The sequence below is a fragment of the Ranitomeya variabilis genome, chromosome 2 (assembly GCF_051348905.1).
Source record: "Ranitomeya variabilis isolate aRanVar5 chromosome 2, aRanVar5.hap1, whole genome shotgun sequence".
In the NCBI taxonomy this organism is placed as follows: domain Eukaryota; kingdom Metazoa; phylum Chordata; class Amphibia; order Anura; family Dendrobatidae; genus Ranitomeya; species Ranitomeya variabilis.
In genome coordinates, this window is record NC_135233.1 from 94,139,063 (window position 1) to 94,151,659 (window position 12,597).

The 12,597-nt window shown below is 45.3% G+C and overlaps 1 protein-coding gene across 2 annotated transcripts in view; it reads left to right on the forward strand.

Moving 5' to 3' along the window:
• The first annotated feature begins 548 nt into the window (after window positions 1–548).
• The window catches only part of XPO1 (exportin 1), a 139,620-nt gene continuing 127,571 nt past the window's right edge, over window positions 549–12,597 (forward strand). Inside the window, exon 1 of one of the 2 annotated variants that reach the window (XM_077282721.1) lies at window positions 549–1,018. The gene's annotated coding sequence lies outside the window, so the exon portion shown is untranslated. Of the gene's footprint in view, window positions 1,019–1,380; window positions 1,612–12,597 lie in introns of those variants that run through there. The other variant, XM_077282719.1, reaches the window with a different exon arrangement.

Here is a 12,597-nt window from a genome sequence, read left to right on the forward strand (position 1 = left end):
GTGAAGGGGTTAACATAGGTCCGATTATTCTGCCGCCTCATGCTTTGCGCTGAGGACAGAGGACACCCCTGCGGCACATGTGCAGTATGGCAATGGGCGCCAGCCTCACACAGCTGCAGGGGAGAAGGTGCCGTTTCCAAGGCAACCAAACCTTGCCCCCTGACGTCCGTGCCCTGTAGCTAACCAGTCACTGCTAGTCCCGGACTAGTTAGCGCCAGGTTAGCGCTGCTCCCGCCACCAGTGAGCCAGCACTCTATGTACTGGGTACCACACACTCGTACACAGCAAACACTGGCGGGTAAAAAAAGGGGCTGTTACTACGGTAACCAAACCCTGCCCCGTGACTGGCATCACAGTGCAGCCAATCACAGCGCGAATCCCCCCCTACGTCATCGCAACCTCTTCCATAGCCGCTTCGCGGCAATGAGCTAAAGTAAAAAAAATAGAAAGGAAAAAGGGCGTTACTATGTGTGAGGTGATGGACTGTCGCGATAGCCAATCAGCTCGCCCCTCGTTAGGCTGCCAGCCAATCTGTTTACGAGAGAGGCGGAGTTACACAGGTTTCCAAACGCTCGGCGGCGCCATGGGCTTGAGAACTAAACGGAGATGGAATGTCCCAGTCTGAACCGGTTTCAGCCGGTTGCGAGTGTGTGGCAGTAGAGCAGAAGAAGCGCGTCTTTCGGCTTGCCCGCCCGCGTACTCCCTCAGTCACGGCGAGAAACTTGAAAAGCAGCTCCCGCCTCACAGTCAGCCTCCCGGGAAGCGTCTGGTACAATGTGTTAGGGCCCCCGGAGGGATTGTAGCAGCCATTCTTTAGTGCGCGCGGCTGCGGGCCTACACACCCCCCCTCCTCATTCATTGGAGCCCAAGGGCGGAGAGCAGCCGCCTCTCTCCCGCCACACAGCACCTCACCGCCGGCCCCGGGACACCGCCGGCCCCGGGACACCGCTCCGCGCTAGGTCTATGTGCGCTGGACCATACCCGCCCCACGTCTGAGGAAGAGGCAGCTCCGCTCTCGGTAAGTGGCCGCGTGTGGACGTGACGGTGGGGCCGAGGGGTGTGTGCCGCGTACACGAGCGGCGCCCACGTGCGCCTTCCCCGACTACTTGTAGCCCGCCACAATTACTGCTGTGGAGGGTGTCGGGTCATAGTGTGACTGCCGCAGCCGGCCCGCACGGAGGAGAGCAGCGAGCGCTGACCACTAGGCCGCAGGCTTCCAGGGCACTTTCCTGAAGCTGTTGCCTCGGCTGTAGTGAGGGAGGGGCGGGTGCCGCCGTCTCCGCTCTTCTCCCGGGCTCTGACGACTTGTTGGCGGAGTGGAAATTTCCAGAAATGTTGCTGCTCAGTGTGTGGAGAGCTCCGTGCGCATCACGTGCTGCCAGAGGGAGGGGCAGGGAGAGGCCGCGCGGCAGCAGCGAGGAGAGCTGCCCGCACCGCCCGCCGCAGCCTGCCCGCACCGCCCGGGGCCCTGTCCGGCCGCACGTTATGGCCTCACACCAGTCATGTATACAACTTTGTCCTGACCGGATTCATCATGTATTGCTGCCAGTGACTGCAGCCCCCCAGGCCTGATCCCCCTCTGTATGTAGTCTGGTAATCGGTGCCCATCAGGTGAGGTGCGGAGATGGGATTGGTTACACTGCAGCAAACTGTATAGGGCATGTAGTTCCTGTAACCCCCACCAGCTTATTTCAGGTTCAACACAATAATAAAATCAGCTAAACTCGCCCCATCTTTATCAGGACAAGAATACGTGTGACCACTGCAGCCAATCACTAGTCTTGTGCCAACTACATCGGCATTTCCTAATCCCAGTGATTGGCTGCAGCATGCCAACAAAGACTGGGAGTAGTGGCTGAGTCAGTGGAGGGTGAGTGAGCAAGAACTGCAGTGGGGTTATTGTATTCATGGCTAGGTATGTCCACATAGACTTAGTCTACGTTCACATTTGCGGTCATCGCCGCATGCGTCATGCGCCCCTATATTTAACATGGGGGCACATGGACATGCGTTGCACTTGCATTTTGCGACGCATGCGTCACTGCGGCGCCCGCATCCGGACGTAGAGGACGCAGCAAGTTGCATTTTTGCTGCGTCCAAAATCAACCAAAAAAAGACGTATGCGGCGCACAACGCAAATGTGAACGTAGCCTTAAACTTTTCTATTGCAAAGTATAAATTGCACTGTAACAATCCACAGCATAGACTGACCTATGGTCACGGGATAGGCCCATGTAAGTAAAATGTGGTTGTATTTAGGTAGCAAGTTACTCAAACTTGCTGCTTTTCTTTCTCTCCATTACTGCGGTGCAGCAGCGGAACAGATTGATCTTTGGCCTCGGTTTCCCGGCCTTAGGCCTTTTTATCACATCCCTGGTTTAAACAGGCCACACATGGTGGCAACAAAGATGGCATCCAAGTGTTTTGTTAGCCACCAGCCCATTCTTTAGTGCTGAGTTCTGACACCCTTGCATTTGTTTTTTTGTTAAAGCACGTGAACGACAAAACCAGACGTAAAAATAGGCCTTGATCATTTTGAAGCAAAACGTACAATATAAACTTGCAGAACATCTTCATAAAATGATTTGTTTACGCAGATTTGGTCTAAATATTGATTAGAAGTGACAGACCAAACGTTATGTACATGACTGAATATGTTGAGTAGTTTTGTAAATGGGGCAAGAGTGATAATCTAAAGTTCGCCTTCCTGAATACTTCCTACCATGTAGATCTCAGGCTACGTGCACACGGTGCGGAAAGTCTTGCGGATTTTTCTGGACTGATTGTGGTAAATCCGCACGGCGGAATTACCGCGGATTTATAACTTTTATTTTTTTTTTATTTTTTTTTTTGCTGTTGTGCAGATTTTCACCTGCGGTTTTACACCTGCGGATTCCTGTTATGGAGCAGGTGTAAACCGCTGCTGAATCCGCACATAGAATTGACATGCTGCAGAATAAACAACGCTATGTTTCTGTGCGTTTTTTTTTTTTCACAGCATGTGCACTGCGGATTTTGTTTTCCATAAGTTTACATGGTACTGTAAACTCAGGGAAAACTGCTGCGAATCTGCAGCGGCCAATCCGCTGCGTTTCCGCAGCAAAATCCGCAAGCGTGTGCACATACCCAAGGGATTCTAAGGTCTTGTGGACATCTTGGCACTTGTGCATTTGTAGCAAACATGTAATACAGCAGCAATATGTTGTCTATTAGATATCTTTCTCTAATGTAAAGGCCCCGTCTCACATAGCGAGATCGCTAGCGAGATCGCTGCTGAGTCACTAGTTTTGTGACGCAACAGCGACCTCCATAGCGATCTCGCTATGTGTGACACGTACCAGCGATCAGGCCCCTGCTGTGAGATCGCTGGTCGTGTCGGAATGGCCTGGACCTTTTTTTGGTCGTTGAGGCCCCGCTGGCATCGCTGAATCGGTGTGTGTGACACCGATCCAGCGATGTCTTCACTGGTAACCAGGGTAAACATCGGGTTACTAAGTGCAGGGCCGCGCTTAGTAACCCGATGTTTACCCTGGTTACCAAAAAAAACAAACAGTACATACTCGCCTTTCGGTGTCCAGGTCCCTTGCCGTCTGCTTCCTGCTCTCACTGACTGCCGGCCGTACAGTGAGAGATGAGAGCACAGCAGTGACGTCACCGCTGCGCTCTGCTCTCACAGTACGGCGGCTCAGTCAGAGCAGGAAGCAGACGGCAAGGGACCTGGACACCGAAAGGCGAGTATGTACTGTTTGTTTTTTTTGGTAACCAGGGTAAACATCGGGTTACTAAGCGCGGCCCTGCACTTAGTAACCCGATGTTTACCCTGGTTACCCGGGTGCTGCAGGGGGACTTCGGCATCGTTGAAGACAGTTTCAACGATGCCGAAGTCGTTCCCCTGATCGTTGGTCGCTGGAGAGAGCTGTCTCTGTGACAGCTCCCCAGCGACCACACAGCGACTTACCAACGATCACGGCCAGGTCGTATCGCTGGTCGTGATCGTTGGTAAATCGCTTAGTGAGACGGGGCCTTAAGGTATGAGTGCGTACACAAGGTGTGGATGTGTACAAGCCGCTGATGTCTTGTGCCGTGTAAAAGTAATTACTTGTGACATAGGTAGTAAAGTTATTTCCTTACACAGATTCTTGATATTTCATTCATGTTTGTTTGCATAGAAACTTATTATCAAAACTGAAAGTGTGTATTTGGCTTTATTATAACTGATGATGATCATGTGAATAGTTTTACCCAAAAGTGAGACTGTTTTGGTTTAGGGTTTATTCTCTTGATCCACAGTTCCTCAGATGGCATTTTGGCAAAAAAAGTTGTAAAAATGTTGCAACTTGCAGTATTTAAGCCAGCTAAACCCACTTTTTCAAAAGCGTATGAGGCTTTAAGGCGTTATCCAGGATTTGTTTTCCCTATGAGGCTATGCACATAATAGCAGGTAGTTGTTAGCTATCTGCCTCTTCTGCCCTACAATGACCTCTCCTGGGCGATAATGGTCACAGGCCGTTCCTGGCCGCAGTTTTCTTGTTTCCAGTGATGGTTAGAGCGGTTCCTACTCTTCAAAGAAGGGATGCCTGGTTAACAGGGAAAAGCTGAAGAGAAGTAACTGCACTGTGACTTCACAGGAAGTGGGAGAGTCTCCGTCGGAAGTGGGAGAGTCTCCGTCGGAAGTGGGAGAGTCTCCGTCGGAAGCTTCTGTGATCGTTGGAGGTTTGACCAGGCAGGTAGTTGGCCACTACCTGGCGATAACTTCTTAGCCCTATAGTGGCAAAAAAGTCGTGGCTGACCACAACCTACAAACTCATAATTTACACCACAAAAGTGTATTAAATTACAAGGGGAACACACTACTTATACTGGCACACAATAGCTGAAAGATTCTCAAAATTCATTAAAGTGCGCATGCAACTTAAAGTTTTTTTTTCCCACCAACAAAGTACATTTTAATTAATAGATCTTTGAATAAAAATAAGTTTCTCAATTGGATGTGTTACAAAAATAATGTTCCTGTACTGAGCTAATCTTATAAATGTGCCCCTGCTGTGTCCTGTGTAATGGCATCTCCTGGGCAGAGGAGAAAGCAATGGAGTATGTACAATGTACAAGCCTTAGCCCCTGCTGTAATGCCTGTATAGTCCTTTTTTTTTTTTTCGTCCTCCCCTGCTCAGGAGATATGGTATGATCAGACAATGTTCCTGCTTGATCAGACACAGACATTACACAGCAGGGGCACATTTATAAGATTATCTCAGCACAGGATCCCTTTCTTTTTTTCTTTTTTTTTAACAACCAATTGTGGAACTTATTTTTATTCCAAAATTTCTTAAATTAAAATATGTGTGTGTATATATATATATATATATATATATATATATATATATATATGTATGTAGATTGTGAGCCTTCACGGGCAGGGTCCTCTCTCCTACTGTACTAGTTATGACTTGTATTGTTCAAGATTATTGTACTTGTTTTTATTATGTATACCCCTCCTCACTTGTAAAGCGCCATGGAATAAATGGCGCTATAACAATAAATAATAATAAAATATATATATATATATATATATATATATATATATATATATATATATATATATATATATACTCACTCACACCCCACATATAATGGATGCTTATGGAAACTTTCAGTACGGGCTCCTGGAGCTTTTCCAATTCATAATACCCCATAGATAAATTATATGAACTGCAATTTGCGACTTCTGTCACTTGGTGCATTTTCTCACCTAGGGATTTATAGTTGCATTCTATTATTCAATTGAAATGCTCTGCACTGATATTCGGTGTTTATACACAGCTCATCTGAATCGGCTGAAGGATAAAGAATGGATGAGAGATGGAGCAGTAGTGTTGACCTGCTTTAGACTCAGTGGTGCTGGATGTTCATACACATGGCTGTAGTTGGCCCATATTTTGTATGTGGATGTAATAGGACTGTCACAGAAGTCCAAAAAGACTCTGCTGTTCCTCCTTTTGCAGACCAAAGGAAAGATGGATCTAAAATCGTGCTGCCAAACCCCCACCAGACAATGAAGGAACAGTGATGGAAATTTGGAAGGTTTCTTTATTTGTCAACGTGTTGTGAAGCATACAACACTTCATCAGGACAAAGTGGTTTGTTGTGATGAAGTGTTGTATGCCTCAAATGCGTTGACAAAAAAACGCTCCCAAATACCCTTCACTGTTCCTTCATCTGGTGGGAGTTTGGCAGTGTGATTAGAGATCCATCTTTCCTTTTGTCTACATTTTATCTGCCTTGATGGATCCGCCGCAGCCTACTGCTCTTGCAAGCTAAAATAGGAGTTGTGACTGTCACAACACCACACGGTGAGCATAGTGTTCTGTTTTCCCTCTCTAAGGGTACCGTTACACTAAAAGACTTACCAACGATCATGACCAGCGATACGACCTGGCCGTGATCGTTGGTAAGTCGTTGTGTGGTCGCTGGGGAGCTGTCACACAGACGGCTCTCTCCAGCGACCAACGATCAGGGGAACGACTTCGGCATCGTTGAAACTGTCTTCAACGATGCCGAAGTCCCCCTGCAGCACCCGGGTAACCAGGGTAAACATTGGGTTACTAAGTGCAGGGCCTTCCTTAGTAACCCGATATTTACCCTGGTTACCATTGTAAAAGTTAAAAAAAAAAAACACTACATACTCACCTTCTGATGTCTGTCACGTCCCCCGGCGTCCACAGGGTTACGCGCTGCTGCCGAGAGCTTCCTGCACTGAATGTGTCAGCGCCGGCAATAAAGCAGAGCACAGCGGTGACATCACCGCTGTGCTCTGCTTTACGGCCGGCGCTGACACAGTGCAGGAAGTTCTCGGCAGCAGCGCGTAACCCTGTGGACGCCGGGGGACGTGACAGACATCAGAAGGTGAGTATGTAGTGTTTTTTTTTAAAACTTTTACAATGGTAACCAGGGTAAATATCGGGTTACTAAGCGCGGCCCTGCGCTTAGTAACCTGATATTTACCCTGGTTACAAGTGAACACATCGCTGGATTGGCGTCACACACGACGATCCAGCGATGACAGTGGGTGATCTGACGACGAAAGAAAGTTTCAAACGATCTGCTACGACGTGCGATTCTCAGCGGGGTCCCTGATCGTAGTAGCGTGTCAGACACAGCGAGATTGTAAGTATATCGCTGGAACGTCACGGATCGTGCCATCGTAGCGACCAAAGTGCCACTGTGAGACGGTACCCTAACACTGGATAATACCCCATTTGTGCTTTGTCTCTCCAGCCTATTGTTATCCGTTCCTCCTTTTGCTTCAGACTTTATATCAAAGTTTTGATGCCTTATGAAGAGGTATTCTCTCCTCAAGGTTTTGCTAGTAGGGAAAACATCTGTGGTCAGCATCTGACTGTACAGTCTCCATGCAGATATCTGCCATGTGCTCAGCTAGAATGTACCGGTATGTAAATTTGACAATTTTTCAGCTACTTTTTGAGTGAAACTAGACGTGCATGATGTAATATCTTGATTATGGCCAACCATTTGCCACTGTTTAGTCTGCTGTTGCTGGCTTTATTCAACTTCTGGAGCTGGTAATGGCTGATGGGTGGCAGTAATGGGTGTTACAAGTCACATTTACATGCACTGGTTGCCATCTAGTTAGTTCACTTGGTGAAATTAGATCAAAGAGCTAAAGCAATACTCAAAGCCTCCATTAACACGAGTGGAAGATTGATTGCCCCGTTAACTTTATTATCCTGGAGATGTCCTCTAAGGGTATGTGCACACGTTGCGGATTTCTTGCAGAAATTTCCTGAAGAAAACCGGAAATTTTCTGCAAGAAATCCGCATTTTTTTTTTTTTTGCTTTTTTTCCGTTTTTTTCGCGGTTTTTTTAGCATTCTGCAAGCGTAATTAGCTTGCAGAATGCTAAAGTTTTCCAAGCGATCTGTAGCATCGCTTGGAAAACTGACTGACAGGTTGGTCACACTTGTCAAACATAGCGTTTGACAAGTGTGACCAACTTTTTACTATAGATGCAGCTTATGCAGCATCTATAGTAAAAGATAGAATGTTTAAAAATAATAAAAAAAAATAAAAAAATGCTTATACTCACCCAGACATCTCCTCAGTGGCGTCCGTTCCTCTTCCTTTAGCTGGTGTGTGCGCACAGGACCTTCCGTGACGTCACGGTCACGTGAGCGGTCACATGACCGCTCACGACCAATCACAGGACAGTGACGTCATCGGCAGGTCTTTCACCCCACACCAGCTACAGGAACCGAAGCGACAGCGTGCAGTGGAGGCGGGAAGACATCGAGGGTGAGTATAGGACTATTTTTTATTTTAATTCTTATTTTTTGACCACTTATATGGTGCCCAGTGCGTGGAGGAGAGTCTCCTCTCCTCCACCCTGGGTACCAACCGCACATAATCTGCTTACTTCCCGCATCGTGGGCACAGCCCCGTGCGGGAAGTAAGCAGATCAATGGACTCCTAGGTGTGCGGAATCCCCTGCAATTCCGCATTTTAATGAACATGTTGCTTTTTTTTTCCGCGATGCGATTTTTTCGCGGAAAAAAAGGCTACATTTGCACAAAAAATGCGGAATACACTTAAAATAATAGGAGGCATATGTAAGCGTTTTTTTCGCGTTTTTATCACGTTTTTATAGCGAAAAAACGTGAAAAATACTTAACGTGTGCACATGGCCTTAAGGACGTTTTTTTTTTTTTTTTTATAATTTCTATTAACTGCCCAAGGAACAGCATTGTTTAGTTTTTCGTTTCTCCCTGATATTACCAGCCGCATTTTATTTAAAAGCTGAAATCTTGGGCTCTGTATTTAACCACGTGTTAATGATTTGCACTTGCTGACAAGCTGTCACATGCTGCTGTTAACTTTACACCAACCCTTTCAGAAGACGTTTTGAAACTATTGGCTTGTTAATTATCATCTTCGAAGTAGTAATGACGTTTAGAAGGTTTGGCTTAACGCGAGGCTTCATAGTAAATATTTTGAAAATTACTTTGAGTTGTACAATAGGACACACACTAATGTGTGTATCTTTCTGTCCTAATGTATTTTTAGTTTATCTTAAATCATAAGTGTTCTCTGAACTTGTAGGATTGTTGTGCATCAGTTTCAAGTATTGGCATACTTGTAGCCTTTATGACCCTCTAAAACTGGAAATAAACTTAAGTCTTTCATTGACATGTCACAGGGATGTTTTGATGTAAAAGAATTTAGCATTTGACCAGTATGATTTGTATTGTTAACTGACTCCCATTTGTTACTTCAATTAACATCTGTTTGATTTAGAGCTTTCTTAATGCTTTTTTCTTCTTTGACTTCTGTTTATGGTTTGGTTTCTGAAACCTTTTCTGACTGTATGAAGAAACTGATTAAACTTGCACCTAAAGATTAGTAAAAAAAAAAAAAAGTGCAATTAGAGCATCATTAGTCCCTGCAGATAATGGCACATAGCAGAGCTGTGGAGTCAGTAAGCCAAACCTTCGACTCCTGACGCCTCTCTACTGAGCATGTACATAAAGTGCAGCACAGGTTCATCTCCACTAAAAGCTCAGATCCTTAAATCCAGGGCTGTGGAGGTGGAGTCGGAGTTCGTTTTGGTTGGAGTCCGTAGAAATGTACCGACTCCAGCTTTAAAAAAAAAAATATATTAATATTTCATAATTGAACTTTCATATGAATTTTATAAATGTTACTCAAATATATATGTTCTATCAAACTATGAACAACAGTGATAAGCAGTTCTACTGGAGATAGACATTTCTTACTACTTGTGTGTCACTGTTCTCCACTGCCCTTATCTAATCTTGTACTTGGTTAACCTCATGCTGCCCCAACCCCCCTACTTACAATGTATGAAACTGAAAGTGAAAATGTGTTGCAAATTCTTAGTAGTAAAGCTCCTCCTCTAGACTAGATGTTTACTAGGTGTGCGTCTTCCAAGCATCTCACAGCTGCTACTCAGAAGAGGAAGACTGTAAAGGTACCTTCACACGAAACGACTTTGTAACGATATCGCTAGCGATCCGTGACGTTGCAGCGTCCTGGCTAGCGATATCGTTTAGCTTGACACGCAGCAGCGATCAGGATCCTGCTGTGATGTCGCTGGTCGCTGAATAAAGTTCAGAACTTTATTTGGTCGTCCGATCGCCGTGTATCGTTGTGTTTGACAGCAAAAGCAACGATACCAGCGATATTTTACGCTGGTAACCAGGGTAAACATCGGGTTACTAAGCGCAGGGCCGCGCTTAGTAACCCGATGTTTACCCTGGTTACCAGCGTAAAATGTAAAAAAAACCAAACAGTACATACTTACATGCGTCCCCCGGCGTCCGCTTCCCACACTGACTGAGCGCCGCAAAGTGAAAGTGAAAGCACAGCACAGCGGTGACGTCACCGCTGTGCCCTGCTACTGCCGGCGCTCACACAGTGCAGGAAGCGGACGCAGGTAAGTATGTTCTGTTTGTTTTTTTTACATTTTACGCTGGTAACCAGGGTAAACATCGGGTTACTAAGCGCGGCCCTGCGCTTAGCAACCTGATGTTTACCCTGGTTACCCGGGGACCTCGGCATCGTTGGTCGCTGGAGAGCTGTCTGTGTGACAGCTCTCCAGCGATCAAACAGCGACGCTGCAGCGATCGGCATCGTTGTCGCGATCGCTGCAGCGTCGTTTCGTGTGAAGGTACCTTAAGAAGTATTATCCTTTCAACAAACTTTGCATCAGTTAACTGTGAGTGCATGAGGAATAACAGTATTACTGACCACTATATCAGTTGTACGACCTGGCAATAATTTTGTACAATTGTTTTTAGGAAAAACAATTGTCATTTGGATTGTGAATGCAGAATTAAAAACCTGAGCATGTCAAAGCAGCGTCACACTAAATCAGCTGTAGTTGAACATTTCACCATCACTCAAGATAGAAAACATTATGTCTGTCAGTGTATGACAAATGATCCAGACGAAAAAAAATGTTGTGAAGCCAAGATCAGTGCATATTCGGGCAAAGATAAAAATGCTCCTACCAGAGCTTCTAATCTAAAGAGACATTTACAGCGCTTTCATCCAGAAGTACTGAAAGCAGTGGGTGAGAGAGACTGCATCCAAACCAATGAACCAGTGCCCAGCTCTTCCAGCCAAACAAAGGAGCAGAGAACTTTGCAGCCATCAGTTGCAAGATATTTTGTCAGTGACAAAGTTACTGTGACAATGACAGTAGATACATTTAAAAAACAGATCATAGAGCTTGTTGTAAAGGATAGTGTGCCTATTTCATTATTTTCACGACCAGCTTTTGTGTGTCTGAATGGGGAAATGGCCCGCAAGCTTGGTGCTTCTCTGGAGAGAGAGAGAATTAGAAAATTAGTAATCGAAGAAGCTTTTAAACAAAAGGAAGATCTTAAAAGAACTCTCAAGGGTCGCTTTGTTTCTTAAAATGGATGCCTGCACGCGTCAGAGTGAACTATTTTGCCATCAATGTCCGATTTGTTTGTGACAAAAATGAAATAGTTACCAAGACATTGGCAGTAAAAGACCAAAGCTCATCACACCAGTGAGTTTCTCCAGGTCTTGGTGGAAAAGGTTCTGCAAGACTATGAACTTAAAAAAGAGCAAGTTCTTTCTGTCGTAACTGACAATGCTTCAAATATGATAAGTACTATTAAGCTAATGAATGAGAGTAATGATGGTGACCAGCAACTAGAAGAACATTCTGGGTCCACAGACACAGAAATGTTTGAAATAGAGGAACACAGTATTGTAACTGAGGAGCAAACTGAAGTTGCTTCAGATGAACAGCAACATGATAGTTTAGATCTTGTTGAAACTGTCAATACGTTTTTTCATCACATGCGCTGTGTTGTGCATACGCTACAGCTGGCTATAAGAGACAGTCTGCAAGAAGGACATGCTGCTGCACTGATTGGCAAGGTGAGAAAATTGGCTACTGTTGCCAGAACCCCTAAAGTTGACTCAATTTTGAAGAGACGTGCTGGAAAAGGGGCAATTATTGATCAAGCGACACGATGGGGCAGTACTTACTTAATGATTCAGCGCTTGGTTGAACTGAAAACCTTTCTTGTAGACATGGCTAACCCTCAACTGACGCTAAATGAAAGTGGAATCAGGCGACTGAGCTGGAAAAATTGCTAGAGCACCCATTTACAGTGACTAAAAAAATTACAAGCAGAGGACTCAACTCCAGGTATTTTCTTAAAGGAGTGGAAGAACCTAATGTTTCGCCTGTCCCAAAGAGGAGGGTTAATTGCAAGTGGCATTGCTACATCAATGAAACGGAGAGAGGAGCTACTATTACAAAATAACATTCTTTTGGCAGCTGTTTATGTAGACCCAATGCATCGGATTCTTCTAGATCAACAGCTAACTAAAGGAAAAAAAAGCTCTGTTTGAAATATTATTATTATTATTATTATTATTTATTGTTATAGCGCCATTTATTCCATGGCGCTTTACAAGTGAGGAGGGGTATACATAATAAAAACAAGTACAATAATCTTGAACAATACATGTCATAACTGGTACAGGAGGAGTGAGGACCCTGCCCGCGAGGGCTCACAAT